The sequence below is a fragment of the Bombus pyrosoma genome, linkage group LG3 (genome assembly GCF_014825855.1).
Source record: "Bombus pyrosoma isolate SC7728 linkage group LG3, ASM1482585v1, whole genome shotgun sequence".
Lineage (NCBI taxonomy): Eukaryota > Metazoa > Arthropoda > Insecta > Hymenoptera > Apidae > Bombus > Bombus pyrosoma.
This window is the reverse complement of record NC_057772.1, coordinates 4,185,002-4,202,031: the sequence shown is the minus strand read 5'-3', so window position 1 is coordinate 4,202,031 and position 17,030 is coordinate 4,185,002. Positions and strand designations below refer to the sequence as shown.

General features: G+C 42.6%; 1 protein-coding gene across 4 annotated transcripts in view; it reads left to right on the top strand.

The window, feature by feature from the left end:
* The window catches only part of LOC122566125 (protein outspread), a 213,651-nt gene that overhangs the window by 63,018 nt on the left and 133,603 nt on the right, over window positions 1-17,030 (top strand). The gene's annotated exons all lie outside the window — the stretch shown is intronic.

Below are 17,030 nucleotides of genomic sequence, written 5' to 3'. Positions count from 1 at the left end.
AGATTACGTTAACGCCATCATTTATCAAATTTTACTCCGGTATACGCGTTTTTGGATCAAAGTTTCGAATAAAAAGATTAGAAAAACGATTGCTTGCGTCGGTTACGAATAATCTTGCGATAGTAAAAGAAAGCAACAGGATCGGACTTTCCTCTGTTTGCTACTACACCTGATCAACCGTGTCTAAGGTGTTAACGAACAAATGGAAAGTGGAATTTCTCTAATATTTAATAATTATGCGCCGCAAACGAATTTATCTCCAAATGTTGGCCAGAAATTTATTTCTGTCATTGTATCAAATATCTTGCCCCGAAGAAATTCTTGGAAAATAAATAATTTCCAATCGACGAAGCGAACGACGCTCTCCAGTTACGATTAATAGATTTGCGATTCGAGGACACGTTCGAGGACACCGATTTCTCTCTTAGCGCCAAGCTACCGACAACCACGCGGAAAAGAAGAATCGCTGCGATAACGGAGTGGAAATTAATATATCCGTGGTTCTGCGTTGAACGGGAGCTCACGATCGGCATAAATCTCGGCGGTCTCGATGAAGGACTCGCAGCGGTGGCCGAGATCACCAGGCGCTCCGAGGACAGCGAAATCGGCGGTTCTCTTATCGATCTGGACGCGGCAAAAATTCGATACGAAGCGTTAAGAATCGTGCGTCGCTGTTCGCCGGAGAAAGTTTAGAAAGGAACGGCCGATTCGCAGTTCGCGGTCGTAAATATAAAGCGGAGAAAAAACCGGACGATCGGTAACCAGCGAGAACTGTTTGTAATTCGTAGTCACGTACGTACGCGAGCAGTTACCGTAAAATGGGAAAAGGTACGTCGCACGTTGTTCGAGAACAGCTGCTTCCATCATTTTCTATTATTTCTTAAAGTTTCGGTATAGCGTCCCGTGGAAGTGTTTGGACGCTTATTTTATAGAAAACATTCATACGTCATTTTACAACATTCATATGTCTGTGCGTTATAATAACAGTAATAGAATTGCAGCTTGTAAAAAATGAAATCGATAAGAGCAAGCTTGCTACATCTTCTATTTGCAACGACAGAGTAAAATAGCAAATTCATATTGCTACGTGGTTTGTGATTTATTCGATGAACATTTATTTGTTAAATTTTATTGTTAAAATTTTATCGAATCGCTACCTGATCGTTGGAGAATGTCAGAGTCATCGATGGTACTGCGATCGGAATTATTATCCTCGTATATTGATAGAAATTTTGATTCGGTGGTCGTGGCGTATGAAATAGCATTTGTTCGTTGAAGCGATATCGAGAATGGGAAGATGGAAATGGAAACGCGAAGAGAAGGCAATGGTATCGATCGTTTCAGCACTGTTGCGAAGGATCCACAACGAGATCGAGCGCAGGGTTGCACGGTTATCCTCGCTTTCTCGATAATGAGAAAATTGTGCGGTTCGATCGATCTTGTAACACGATCTCGCGATCATAGACTGTCGATAACGCGCCACGTAGCTCGAGGCATCGAAACGGAAGTGATCGATGGCTCAGACGCGGCATTTCCGATCTCCACCTCCGATCATTTTACCACGCTTCCGCAGCCTAAGCTTAAATACCGCGAGATCGACGCGTACAAAGGCGTTCAAGAGTCATCGATGTTCCACCGAGGGATAAAGTCTTTCAATTAATCCCTAAAGATTATCACGGCTGAAATTTCGTTGCAAATTTTCTAACAATACCATCACGATCTTACTTGTGACCAATGCGAACCACAGCTTTCCCGATCTATTCGTCTGCGATCGTCTCCGATTCTTTTATTGGCGATATAATTTTTTTGCTTAACTTTTTTATAGCTTTTCAGCTTTCTTGCCTGTCGTTGTATCCGGTTTTGTATCCCGCTGCCAAAGACCATCGGCGAGATATCTCACATTTTATACGTATCGATGAGGAGCGATCATAACTCAATGGCAAATAGGCAACGATAGAAACTGATTTAAAAATGTCATCGAGTATAATTGTTCGGGATTTTGAGTGACGGACAGGCCCATTCCCTTCTTTAGGAAATTCCGAATTGCATGTTCTCCCCGAGCTGTAAATCTAACGACTCCGAGGTCAGGTAAAAAACCCCTGGAAAAAACCAGCCGGAAGGGCACGATGGACGGACGAAAGCCGACGGCTGGTAGGGAGAATCAGCAACGTAGAAGGACAGTTCATCATCAGACATCGTACCGTACGGGCGAAATACTTCACTCCCAACGAGATCTTACCACCGTCGTGCATCGTATCACACGTTACGTTTATACAACAAGTTCAACACAGTGTTGGATTACTCTAACACTCGATATATTAAACCTCCTCCACTTCGAGCGTTAATTCATTCGAGGTACGCGATATCGACCGATCGGTTTGACCTGACCGGTTGCTCTTTAGTCGATAATTCGCAACAGTAATTAACGAATATAGTATGGAATTCATTATGTGTTGGTCGAAATGTTATTCTACGTACGTATCTATATTAAAAAGAAAGAAAAAAAGCAAGAGTGAAAGAGAAGTTTGGCTTTTCGAACTCGTCAGTCGTAACACTCTTTTTGGAACAATTTGTTAAATCGCAGGATCGTTTAGCCGGAGATAGCTATCGTAGAACATGAATCGATTAGAAGCGTGTATATCGTTATTATAGTATACGCTTCGCGATTCGATCAGCGTCGAATGGATGCGTGAAGAGCGAGTTTAAACGATCGATTATCGAATTGTACGACGCGTCGTTGCGGAGCCCGTTGTCGAGAAACGCACGAATAGAAAGCGGTTTCATGGATGGCCGTGTTTGGCCTCGATCAACAAACTCTCCCTTGATTTTCTATGACAGCTGTGACTGCTCTTCCGCGAGTTTTTCGCCGTCCCGCGAATAATGGCAATTCTTCTTCCGGTTCGCAGTCATCGTTCACCTTGGCAGACGTTCTTCCATACAGAATATGACAGTATCTTGATCGCGGTGTCGCTTTCGTTATAATCATCGAATCTGTCGTTGCTTCGTTATTGTCTCGCTCTGCAAAAATTCTGATCTAAATTCTACAAGTTCGTAGATCAAACTATCTCTTCTCTCTTCTTCTCTCAGCAATTTTATCCTGGTTTATAAATCTTTATGTTTCGATGTTGTTCGTCGTTCAACAAAGAGAGAGACTTTCAATTTCTTTAAATAACAAATTGAAAAATATTTTTGCATAGTATGGAAACGAGGAGCGGCTTATATTAACGATTTCTTCATATTTTTCACGATTACAGAGAAAGATGATTAGATAAAAAGTGACACGGAATCAATAATTCTATGTTCGATAAAGACAAAATTATAAAATATAATAAAAGCAAAAAAGTGTAACACAATGATACGAACCGTAGAAGTGTGTTGACATCACGAGAAAGATATGATTAGCGTTACATAATTACAATAAAAAAAAGTCCTCCAGCGTTCAAATTATCTTTTCTACGTCATAAACGATCATATATCATCTCGAAAGGCAGACATCTGATTCTAAGAGTTCGCGTTGTCTGTTCCCCAAATTACTCTCATTAGATGACCGCTATCGTTTCGTGTAATGAAAAGGATGCCTGTATATAACACATGCTCGATCTTCAGCCTCTGATTTATTCCCAATTCGCACTTTAATCGAATCGAGCGTAAGAACGAGTACTAATCGAGCCTCTTAGAAGCTGAACCGACGAACTCTGCTTTTTGCGAGTTTCTCAATTTTATTTTTCAGGTAACACGATTAATGCTCGTTCTTCGAGAAACGTTCGAGACTTCTCCTGTTTCGAACTTTTTACTTTTTAATTTGTAGGAAATTAAGAAGCGGAAACACGCGAGATCCATAAAATACACAAAATGCAGAAAAAACGAAATATAATTTCGTGAGCGATACAACTTGTTCTTTTAGTTGCATTTATAAAAATATATTTGCATAAACATGGATAGCCTATTGATCGGAAAGAAATGGCAGAAAACAACAGCAAATTTTACGGTAGGTTAGGAACAATAACCTTACGAACGTTATTTTCCTCTGCTTTTCAATTTACGGAGTCGCGATTGGCGTTATCGTTCCGAACGATTCAATTATTTCTCTAATGGCTGTTCGATAGGAGTATGAAAATAAACGATTCAAGCTGGATAAAACAAACGTAGGCACCACCGATCGTTATACGGGCCGATAAACAGGGCATCGTGGAATAACGAACAACCCGGAAGCTCGGTGGGAATCGGCGGCTCTGTGTATTGTCGTTCTCAATAGGTTGAAACTATCGTGGAAATTACATCGAGCGAGACGCGAGCCTGTAAATCTCGCTCGTTTCACCGCGAGACGTCGGAGAAAGTGAATAATTAGAAGGCGCCTTAAGGCCTTAAAGGCCTTTAAAGCCTAAACGACGAACGGTGCGTAACAACCGTCTTCTCTCGGTTCACAATCGTGACGAGACTCCTTAATTAAGTGGATCTTGCTAATTCATGCGTTTAGCGATGTTGATTTTCATCGAGTTTGCCCATTTTGTTTGCGTATACTATTGTTTTCATTAGCGTTACATTTTGCGAATATTCTACGAATTGCGTGATACGGTTAAGGAATTTTTTCCCAGCAGTTGTACTTTTAGATATGGAATTTGTTCTAGATTTGCCTGTTTGCTTAGAATTTTTCAGCTTGACAATTCTCTAGATAACGACAGACAATTAGTGCACGATCGCCACGAGATTCCTTGATCGAGTTTTGATCCAATTTTCCTCGGATCTGTACGTTTCTCTCGCGTACGTTATTGCTTTTATTCGATCTCCAACATTTTCCACGAGTTATATTCTCGGAATTTTTCAACAGCAATTCAGACATTTGGCTGTAAAATCTTTGCCGCGTTGGCTAGTTTTAATCTGGAACTTTAAAGAATTTTCAGCTTAGACAATCGTCCAATATTTTAATTAGAGAGTGATAAACTTTCTTTCCAAGCTACCGACCGCGTCTTTCCTCGTCGATCTTTTATCCAAATTAAACACCATCAATGACGCATTGATCGTCGACAAAGCACAAGGAACTCGACCCGTATTTAAGGCAGAGTCCGCATAAAACTGCGTAACCGGGAACAACGGTGCATTAATCGCGATAACGAATTTGTAGAGTCATCGAGCACATTATACCGCGTGCGTAATAAAATAAACGAATATTGCAGTGGCCTCGGTATCGTAACGTATCCAACGATAAGAGACGCCGACTTCACCGATAACACGATCACAATGCCATACCTTTTTCATCGTACGATTACAATTAAGAAAATAATCATTGTCTCTCGATCTTTCAGAACCGCGTTATCCAATATTATTTAACAGCGCCGAACATATTTTTCTTTCTTCTATTGCCACGTTCCGACCGTACGAATATGTAATTTCGTCCCTCGCTGTATATCCTATCCGTCGTTTACCAACGATTAGTTGCATAACGATAATGACACAGCGTATGCGTCGAAACGAAGCATAATACCTGCTAAATCAGCATGTCGACGTGTTGCGTATCGTATCGGTGGCCGTACACCACGGAACCGCCGACACGTGTCGATGTTTGTCAACCGATTTTCTGCTGGTTCTTCCCGTATCTGTTGCGACGATCGTTAAATAATAGCCGCAATCAGGATACAAGAACGCTGCTCGTGTTTCTTTTGGGAACGTTGCGTTATACTAAGTACACCGGCGTCATATTGCACAATCGTCGTCGTACGTACCCAAACACACATAAACGTGTATAAATACAGAGACGCGTTCTATTGCGTAACCCTGGCATACCTCATTGTTAGCCTGGGCTCTTTGTAGCAGAGAAAACACGGTCTTATCAGGTGAAGAAAGAACGAGCGCTTTCCTTTTGTCGGTTGGCCTCATCCCACGCGAATTGCACACTTACCGCCATAACAGAATTTATGGTTTATCAAGCGTGCGTACCGCTAAGGACTCTGGCGAGGCAACGGCCGTCTGTATCCGCACTGATCGCGTATGATAATTCCATATAACGTTACCTCGAGATCTGTGTTTCTAATGAAGCGCGTAGAATGTTCGGAAAATGGTAAATCGGTAATCTCGTAGGATAATTCTGCGCCGCATTATGATCGAGATCTTTGCGCAGGTTTAATGGACGATATTAAGAACAAGTGGAATATACACTCGTGTCACGTAAAGTCGTCTTTATGAACGTGGGTTGTATTTAATTCGATGAGTTTAATGATGCCGGACTTGGGCCAAATTGGCACATATTTAGGTCGCGTTATGTCTGACTCGCGCAGTCCTTAACTACTTAACTTTATATTACGCTTAACCTCGCTCATATTTCACGTTTTCTCACAATTTCCTTTCAAAAACTGTCTGCAATTTGCTTTTATCGCTATACTTTCCTAACCAACGATCCACTTATATCGAAATTTCTGCCGAATCAAGTTCTCACTCGAGAGTAATTTTAAAAAGTCGAGGCAGTCAAGGTAGGATCGTAAAGAACGGAGCATGCGAATATTATGCAAATTTCGATTTGTGCGTGGCCAGTTAAAGAAGATCGCACGTCGTTAAGCCGAAGATCCATTAAAGCCAGTGACGCGGGACGAGCAAAGTCGAATCTAAAGCGAGTCTAGAACGGTTTCTGTTCAGGCTATTTCCGATCTGGGTTACACTTGCTCCGACTCTCGTTAAACTCGCTCGTCGAATCGTCCTTTTCCCTATTGTATCTTCGATAAGTTGTACGTTGTTCAAGAACGATCGTCGAAAGATCGAACCGACGAAATCGATCGAATCAATGGCCCGATCGCATGTTACGCCATGGCCCCGTTTAATTAGCCAATTAACGCGTGCACGTTGGCTTAATTCGTTCTCGCGAGCAGGACTGGCCTGGATCGAGCCGGGGAATTCGCGCACAAAGATATTTTCCCAGACGGTTCTGCGAGAAACGCCAGAAGAAATTGGCACACTCTAATGAACCTGCAACACGCGGGAAAAAAATCGAGGCCGAGCGTAAAATTCCTCGGGTAACGTTAATTTGCATCATAATGGACGCGCCTCGTGTCCCCTCACGATCGCAACCGGTCTCTTTCTCTTCATCTTGAGCTTTCTTCGTATTCTTGTCCATTCTTTCTTTTCGTCCTCGCTCGCCAATTTTTCTTCTTCTATCTTTCTTCGTTTCTTTTCTTTATTTTTTCTTTTTTTCTTTTTTCTTTTTTTCGTCTTCGAGGAAAAGCAAGTGGCACGTCTCTAATGGTATGCTTTCACTGCAAATGGGAGTCACAATAGAAGCGTGGCTCTACGTGGCTAATCATATTAATTCGTAGAAAATCCGGAGCATCGGCTATCTATGTCGTGGAAGTTTCGTTTTTTCCGAGCCAGCGATTCGAGGACGTCGCGTTCCTCGCCTTCGTAAACGATGTGTTTTAAATTGGAGAAAGACACGTTTACACGTTGCCTTTATGCCTTTATGGTATTGCAGTTTATACAGAATCTTGATTGTTCGAAAGGATTGGTAACGTTATACTCGTACGAGGGAAGATGGTTCGTTTTCAGTTATTCCGTGAACATTAATATTAAACGCGAACAGAGATTTTTGAATAAAAGAAACTATCGTATTTATGAATCGGGCCAAGTAGATCGCGTCACTCGTAGGCCAATGGCCTTGGATGTTAGATTTATCGGGGCGTTGAAAATATTTGACAGAAACATTCTTTCTTTAATGAAGATTATTCTGTTATCATTGGTAGAATATCTGTACCGTCGACTATTCAAGTTGCAGAAGTTTCTTTTTTCTGTGCCAGTGATTTGAGAATGCCTTGGTGAACGACGTGTATTAATTTAACGAAAGAAACGTTTATACCTATGTTGGAAATTTCTAGACTTGTTAACCTGAATAGCAACATGGTCGTTATAATTCAAATGGAACTTTACGAGAGATTAAATTTCTGCAGCAATTATACAAGATATTAAAATTATAAGCCAATCTACAAGAAATTAGAGTTACAAGCATCGTTAATAAAACGACAACGAATATTCATAAGACAAGCTTCGAACGAAAAAAGAGCCAGCAAAGTTATTCTTTTATCGTCTTTTTCAATGGCGCCCAAATTGCAGCGTAATCCCCGGATTAAAAAAAAAGAAAACTAAAAAAGAAGAAGAAAGAAATGAATCTCCTTCTCTGCCGCGTCGTTTCCAGTGAAATTGCTGGCATCATGTGAAATCGTTCTGTAATTCCACGGAAGATTATCCGGGGTATAAGGGCGGATCTTCGGAACCCGACCACTCGACCGTGCCCCCATCCCCGTATCAAAGAACTTTACGAGCTTTTAATTGAACAATATTGAATGAAGACGAGTCATCGTGGTCTTTCACGAGTTCTTGTTAAACATTCCCGTGGATGGAACTCGTGCAACTTTCATCGCACGAGGCTTTAACGAGCGTATTTTTATCGCAACGACGAACAGGACGAACGCATTTCCTTACCGAGCACGGGACATACGTGTACAATCTGCGGCGCAATATCGTGAATTTGGTGTCTCTTCCCGTGAAAATTAATTTCTTTCTTTTGCACGAACGTTTATGCGTATCGGCGTAACGTAAGTTCAAGGCGAGAAGAAGAGAAAGAAGAGACAAGGGAACGAAAGAAGAAAGGAGAAGGAAGGAAAGATCTTGTGAAAATTAATGTTATTTTCTTAAAGATTTACGCAGGTTGAAAGCTCAGGATGCAGATGGAAGGAAGAAAGGTTAGGCGACGAAAGAAAGGGAAGATAAAGGAATATAGAGGAAACAGCAGAGGGAAAAAGAAGAAAGGGAGGTAATGTAAAGAAAGAAAATAGAAGTGGAAGAAGGGAAGGAAGCGAAAATTAGAATCAGACGGAAAAGGAAAGGGAAGGGGAATGAAAATAACGAAGAAGAAGGGGGATGAAGAGAAATATCCATACAGAGATATATGCATCGACGATCTTATGCAACGGACTGTACATGTGAGCGCGGTTTAAGGCCCGCTGCCGCAAAATGCATTTGCTTACGGCTCGCTCACGTACGCCCGTATAAAACGGCGCATTATTCGCAAGTTATGCCCCGTACGCACGTCGCTGCTTCTTTTTTTTTCTCCTCCACCCTTTGTGAGCTGCCTCTTAAAGCTTCAAGGCGGCCCTTCCTGCACGCGTCGTTCCTTTCGTCTCTCTCTTCTTTTCCTCGCTGTCCTCTTCTTTTTTCTTGCTTTTTTGCTTTCCTCTCTTCTTCCACCTCTTTCCTTTCGTCGCCGTTTCTTTTTCTTTTTCTTTTCTCCCGTATTTTTACCTTCAGGTTCCCCGTCGTCGCCTCGGCGCCCAAGGGACGTGCGACACGTGCAAATGCGCCTTCATCCTCGTCTCCACCTACGCGTCCGCTAATCGATGCGTTCATTGTTTGTTGAATTACACCGTGGAGCGTTCGTTAGCTTTGACGAAACACCGATTAGTCAAAGATGCCGTGGAAGTCTCGCTGGGATCTTGCTGTTTTTGGAATTTCGATTTCGCAACGTGGGACGTTGCTAGATCGCGAGGAATGCCGAGTTTTAGGATCCTTCAGTGGGTTCGTTTACCTCGATGAAGAAGCAATTTGTTTGGAAACGTCGCGCAAACCTTCAGGGAATCTTACTTCTTCGTAATTCATTCTTCGCAGTATGGAATATCGTAAGATCCTAAGCAACACCATGCTCCAGAATCGTAGTACCATACTTCCCATGCAACTACAGGTTCGTCTACTTTGACGAAACGTTGACCGATCCAAGGAGCCAGAGAAATCTCGGCCTTCTGCAATCCACACTTCGCAACAGAGAACATTACGAGATTCCTCGGAACGCAAATACTCGTTTGAGAAACTTCGATCCGCCGCTCTAGAATCGATCTAGATCCCTCTTCGAGTTTTCCTTCGAACGGCCCAGGAAAAGCCATCGAATCCAACCTGTTTTCACTGAATTTTCCTTAAGAAGCAGCCCGTGCTTCTCCATTTGGCAAGCGTTCGTCCGTGCCTTCGTTTCGCTTTCCATCGTCGGAAGACTCTGAGATCGGCTGGCTCGTGGAAACATTCGCCTTAGTCACTCTGCAAACTAGTAACTCGCCGTTTGATAAATGGCGACGCGGTGAGAAACGAAAATTACCAGCTAGCTAGTCCGTAAGAGCAGGTTCGCGAGATTCGACGACGAAATTCGAACGAGCACGTACGAAACGATAAGTGAGCCGCCGGTGACTCGACGCGAGGGGAATTCTCGTGGTCGCAGAAGTCCGACGAAGGCGTTGTTGAGGTCAGACGGTGAAACAAAAGGTCCGGCACGGTTGCTCGTGCTAAGCTAATTATCGATAAGGCAATCAATCTCTGGAACGCTGCACGGCTCTCTGGTAATGCCAACCTCCCGGCCACGAGAGAAAGCAGTTTCGATTGGGACCCGAGGTGCCGATTGTTGTTCCGCGCTGTGTTCGCTCGTGTTACCTATGCGATCGCGATTTCGAGGAAATGCCACTCGAACGGTTGTTCGCTCGTTGTTTCGGTTAAGACACTTTGACTGCCACACCGAAATCACATGTTTCGTTCAGGATGCCGCAGTGTTTTAACACAGTGCATCGTTAGATGCAACATTTGTTCTCATCCTTTTTTATCGATGTTCTAATAAAAATGTTTAATCGTTCAGTGGAGGCACTTTTTATCTCAAAGTATCTTCCATTTATCGGTTATATTCAAAGTCCCCTAATTGTAAATTTTCATTCGATCTTTACAATTGTAAGAAGTTCAAACGCTTCAAATAATACACGTCACCAATGACCACCGTGGCGTGACCGGTGTTTTATGAACAACGTGGTGGTCAACGTATTAATCGAACGACCTGATTAACGACAGTATCACCGGTTTTGAAAAAGGATTTCAAATGGAGTACGTGGTACACGGATGCATCGATTGTTCGTACGTTTGCAGAGAAAGTTAAATCCGAAGAAAGATGATCAATTTCAAATTAGATTTGTTGCGCGGCTATCTTGTCGTTGCGTCGATTAATAGAATGGCTTAGTGGAAGCTATTGGGTTGGCAACTAAGCGATTGCGGATTTTGTCATTAGATGGTAATGACAAAAACCGCAATAACTTAGTTGCCAACCCAAAATTGTATAAAGAAGGTTCGCATCGATCTCTTTAATGATCGTCTTTAGAGTCGATTCGAGAAATAATACACGTTCTCCGAAGTAGGATTTTACGCGAGATTCGTGGAAGTCGGGATAATTGGCGAGGGCCTCGGTTCATTGTCTCCTGGGTAACACGATATTTTCACGTTCGATAGCGGGGTATAGAGTAGTGGTGCGCAAGGGTTTCAGGTAAACGACTGCCGCGAGCCGTGTACGCCATTGTTTTATCCAATCAGTGAAGGGTTAACAGAGCTTTGCCACGACGTACGATTTGTAATTGCGCGATAGAATCGATTAGTTTTTCCGATACTTGGAAATTAGGTCGATCCACTTTTCCGCCGATATATCGAAATTTCATAAGATTATAACGACGATTCGAATGGAATGAGAAACCTGGAGGCATACGACGAAGAGACTTGTAGTCCATCGTGTCGAAAAGCGTAAGGAAAAGTGGGAAAGAGATTGAACTATAATCGAGAGATTTATGTTCATTACCGAATAATCTGAAATCACGTAGACACGACTGGATAATTGTGGAATACTTGGAACATCTCTAGTGTAACGCGTTCTTCGAAACATGAATTTTATGATCGCGATTTTGCAGGTATCTTGAAACGATCGATAGGCCGAATCAACGCGATTAACGAGGTATCGTTTAATTCGCGACACCGTAGGGACGTTCCACTTTTTACTTCGTCGCGTTTGCGCCGCGAACAGACGGATAAATCAAGTTCTCGATATGCGATTCAGTTGGATTTTTGTCAGGTTCTGTACTCTGGTTATTATTCCGATCGACATAATTTCATGCGACCTTAGGCGCTTACAAAATGGTCGTCTTAATTTCAGGTACTGGATATCACGTGCATGCTTATTTCTATCCAAATTGTGAAAAGTTTCGAGAAAAGGAAATGCGTGTAAATTATCTTCTTTCTTTGATATTCTAGGGGACAACGTTTTTACGCTTAAAAATTTTAAAAACTTTGCGACTTTTGAATCTTGGAAATTTAGAGCTTTGAAACTCTGAAATCTCAAAACTCTGGAACCTTTCCGATAGAAAAGAGATAGAAAAGAAGTTAGACATATTGTCTTTTCGATCAATCGCGCTCCCGGAGACGCGCTCGCGAGAATACGCGTCAACGGGAGTCGTAAATTCTCGTTACGATTAGAATAATCGACACCACGAATAGATCGATCCCCTTATTTCGGTTAGGTTAATAGGGGTAGTTGTTGCGGTATAACGCTGCGATTTACAGGGTTATAAATTTGTATATTTCCAACACTTAATACACCAAAGAGATACAGCGTGGTTGACGAATACGAATCGGGGAGGCGAATTTGACTGTTCCTAGAGCTTGAGAAGGAGAGCGGAGAGAGTGACCGCTCTCTCGTGTCGAGAACAAGTAAGTTTCGTTCTTGTGTGATTACGGAGGAAAGCTCGGTATGGGTGTGTCTTTTGAACTAAGAAAACGGATTCGTTGCTCACACTTTTCGTTAGCAGAGTGAGGGCAACGATCTGCGATGACCATTGGTTATAGCCAACGTGAACAGCTGACGATTGGAGGAGGAAGCCTCCGATCGGCGTGACTCGGGGTCGACTTTATTCATAGGAAAAATCGGCTTTTCTGTTAGACACTTTTCCACTTTTTTCCGTTAGGTGACTACCTGCTTTCTCCGTAACTTGTAAGAACGTATAATAAAACCAAGGACCGTTTTAAGTACCAGCTATATACCGAAAATATTTCTATGATGAGGAATTCCTTCAAGTCAAACGTGTGAAGTGAAAACATATCGAAACAATGACGTTAAAATGTTAACGTTTTACGGTGGGTCCTTGGATTTATTGAGGCTTGGAAGGACGATGCGTAGACCGTCGGTGGTCAAGCCGCGCGGGATGGAGTACAGATGTCTTGCGCGACATAACGCATGTTGTATATTCTTCAGTCAGAAAACGAAGTTCCATTAGGTTGACCGAAAAGTTTCTTTCGCTTTATAAGGAAATAATAGACGCACAATGTTTTTTGTTTTATATTAGTTTATCGAATTATTCACGAACATAATAACAGAAATAGAACGAAATGGATCACACCTAATTCAATAAAATAATATCAAACAGAAATTGTTGTCCATTTATTATCACTTTAAGAAACTTTTCGGACAACCTAATAATTTTTCACTTTCGAGAAGCTTCGCGCTAGTGAACCAAAGATCTTGCAATTTTAACTGGTGCTTTCGTTCGATCGCAATTCGTTGGTTGTCGGAACGAATGGCGACAGAGTATGCGATAGATGTAATTATCGGGGCAACGATCTGCGGAAAGTGAAAATGTCGTGGCGGGGCTGCGTTTCAGCCAATTACGAGGACTTTATTCATCTGCGTGGCTTCGTCGTGCACGCCGGGATTATTCGAGTCACCGTCGATTCCCTTGGAATCGGCATTGCATTTCCAAGCGATCCATTCAGGTAACGGCTGATACGCGGTCAGAATATTTCGTCCACTCGACTGCAACTTTGTCGATCGAAACTCGCGTGATTAAGAGAATTCTGCTCCTCGTGTACTTCCTAGTGAATACACCTGACAGAATGTCAGAGTCTGATAAGTTGCGGAACGAGTTGAAGAGATACTCGAGGGGGAAGTAACGAAATTGCAGAGGGAACTTTGCTACATCGTTGCTTCGTTAATTAAACATCTCATGCACGAATTTTTCAAGTTTTCTATTTTTCCCTGACTTTCCAGTCTATTTCTCTGATAACGTTCGTAAAAGATACGAATTTGCATAAACATCTGTAGTCCACTAATTACCTTACATTCACGTTGCTCGCGTTAATTTCCTGCGCGAATAAGGAACAAGTGCTCGTGGACACGCGCGCTTCTGCCAGCTCGTGTCGCGACATTACCAGGACACGCTCTGTTTCCACGTAGTTGCCATTTTCTATGGGATGCGCTCGTGTTCAAGTCGATTCTTGATGCTCGTAGTTGTCGCGATTACAGGACACTGTTGTTGGCCAGTCGCGAAACTGTGTGTTGCGCGTTAAATCGGCGCTATTTGGCCGCGGCAAAATGTCCACAATGTCGGAACACGAGTGTATCGTGACTTCATCGTCTGGTACCTCGATGCCGCCTATTGTTCTACGAATAGACCTCGCCTATCCCTTCTTCTCTTTTGGCTCTTTCGCTTTTCCCTCGTTTCTCGTCTACCTTTCACCACGGAATTAACCAGGAAAACATTTTCGACGATTTATGACGCCGAGGAATTATTTCGAACGTGATTTTACGTCGATGCAGAAACACAAGCGAGTCGGCCAAATCGATCGGTTGACATTTTGCGAAAATTCGTCGATTTTACCGTTGAAACATACGATCGATCTATCGGAATAATTTATATCGCGTATTTGATCAGGATGAAAGTTACGATTGTACAGGCAGAACTGCTGTTGTGGAGTGTACGCGTATGAAATATCGAGACACGCGAGCCCTGGCACCTACCGTGAGGAAAGAAGATCGAATCTGATCTGCGGTAATTCGATCGTGAAAAGAAGGGAACAGAGTGCCGCGAATCGGCAGGCTGATATCGTTTTCTACAACGTTTTGTCGCGGCCTGGTATTAAAATTCTTCGTGCTCGTTGCGACACCGAGGCAGGAACTACCGATTTAATTCCATCTCTTGCCTTTTACTAGCACGTTGACTTTTCTATTAGAATCCAATCTCGTCCACGATTCTCTGAACTTTGATCAGTAGCACCACATTAGTAGCTTTTTTCTCTCTATTTTTTTTCTCGGTACCTCTCTTCTTTATCTCTAAATGTCAGAGAGAAAAAAAAAAAAAAAAAAGGAGAAGATAGAATTCCATTCTATCAAAAAGTTCGATGTCACGCGATATATTTGAAAAAAATAGTCTCGAGGAACTCTTGAACTTTCTTACTTGCTTCCATGAAACGCACGCTCCCCTTTAACCCGCATCTGTCTTGAACACGATTCTCATGCTCTTCTTTGTCTGAAATGACCCGTGACCTTTTCTGGAAACCGGAAACGCGTAGCAGGAAGAACGGGAAATTGCGTAAACTCTGCTCAGCTCAGACAGACGACTTTTCAGAGATCTAATTCGTGGAAGAACACGTCCCTAAGGTTTCTTGTCCCCGCCGAAGCTTACAGCTTCGTTCTTCTTGCGTTCGTGTGGCGAAGGCGGCATTAAATCGAGAGAGGCAGAAATTTCGTTGCACAATCCAACCACTCGTCGGATTTCTCTGGCACGGGTAAAAGGCAAAAACCTCTTCGTTAATACGACACGATCGCCGTCGGTCTCCGGGACTCGGTGACTAGTTCGATCGGTAATTCGAGCCGGCAGAAGTGGCAAGAAGACCCGGAAGAACGCCACAGAAGAAAACCTTCGTAACAGGGCAAGGAGGATCGGCTCCGTGGTGAATGGCGTACGATTCGATGTTATCTCTTTGTTGCATCGCCGACTCTGCTTCGGTTCTGCTTCGCAGCATTTCCAGAAAATCCCATCTTGCGTTTCTTATGCTTCGTAATTGGGAGAAATTTGTGATTCCAGGATCTTGCGAGTGAAATTTGCATTCTTCGTGATAAGTGTCGCGCAGACGCTTGTATTTCACGACTAGCAAGAGTTTCCATGCTTTCGTTAAAATTAATGTTGAATTTTATTACGATAGAAACTCTATCATATATATATCTTTCTTTTTCTTCACCCTGCTACTATTAAATTCTTCTTAAACTCTTCTATTAAATTGTTAAAATCGTGAATTGACAGTCTCCGAAATGTGCTTCGTTCCTCGTGTACTCAGATCGAAAATAAATGGAGCGACAGGACAGTGAACGTTGTAGTAACAAACTATAGTAACGAGAATCGATTTCCTCCGGACTATAATCCAATAGCGTTGAAACAAGCCGACATGTCAATACTCATCGTTGAATCCCGACTATTATTAGCTAGAACACGACGCGTACTGGTATGCAGTGCTGTTTGCTTATTATAGACAGGAAATAGATCTGAATAGGCATCGATTAGAAGGGCATTGACTCGAGCAAGTCCTAAATTCGTATCCATCTAGAATACTCAACCTAAATTTACTTTCTCGATCGATAAATACTTAACCCTTACTTGCTATCGAATGTCATTCGTGTGACCTTTTGAATAAGATGTTTCGTAACGCTATGGTCGTCACTTGTGGTCGAAAGGACAGTTCTTTTTATTATTTTAATTAAAACGCGAGATACGTTCCATCGGACAAAGTTAAACAAAACGTTATCCTGCCGAATCTCGATCTTGATGTTTGAGGCCGAAAAACCTGGAAGAAGCCTGGTAATTAAACCATAATCCATTCCGCGCGTGTAATAAAACCGCTTTCTTGCCACATCTTTCTTTTACACAAAATAAACGACATCTCGCCCATAGCCTCAGACGAATAAAACTTTTACGCCAGATCACTGGCTGAGAATGTGTTATGCTTGTATTATCGCAAAAAATTCGTTATATCCTTTCGCTTCGTACAAATGTATGGCGACGTTGAATAAAATTATAATTCGATTAATTAGAAAACTCAAAGGACGATACGTTTCACAGTATAAATACACGCGGCTGCAGTGAAATTGTGAAAATCCTCGGTAATTTTCAATCCGCCAAGTATCTCGGCGCTTACGAGTTATAAGCGTTGAAACAGTCATCGAATAAAATCGTAGCGAGCAGTTCGAGGCCGAAGAAATCGCGATCCGCCGAAACGTTGTTCCGCGAGCGTGCACTTGGCACACATTCCCATGGTAAAAAAAAGGCTCGACGTCCGGAGAAAGGGAGAGGAGGCCGAGCGAAGAGCGTGCGAAAGCGTTCCTCCCGTCCATGGAAAACGATCTCAACGAGAGCCTTCCTTCGATCGGTCGTGATATAAAA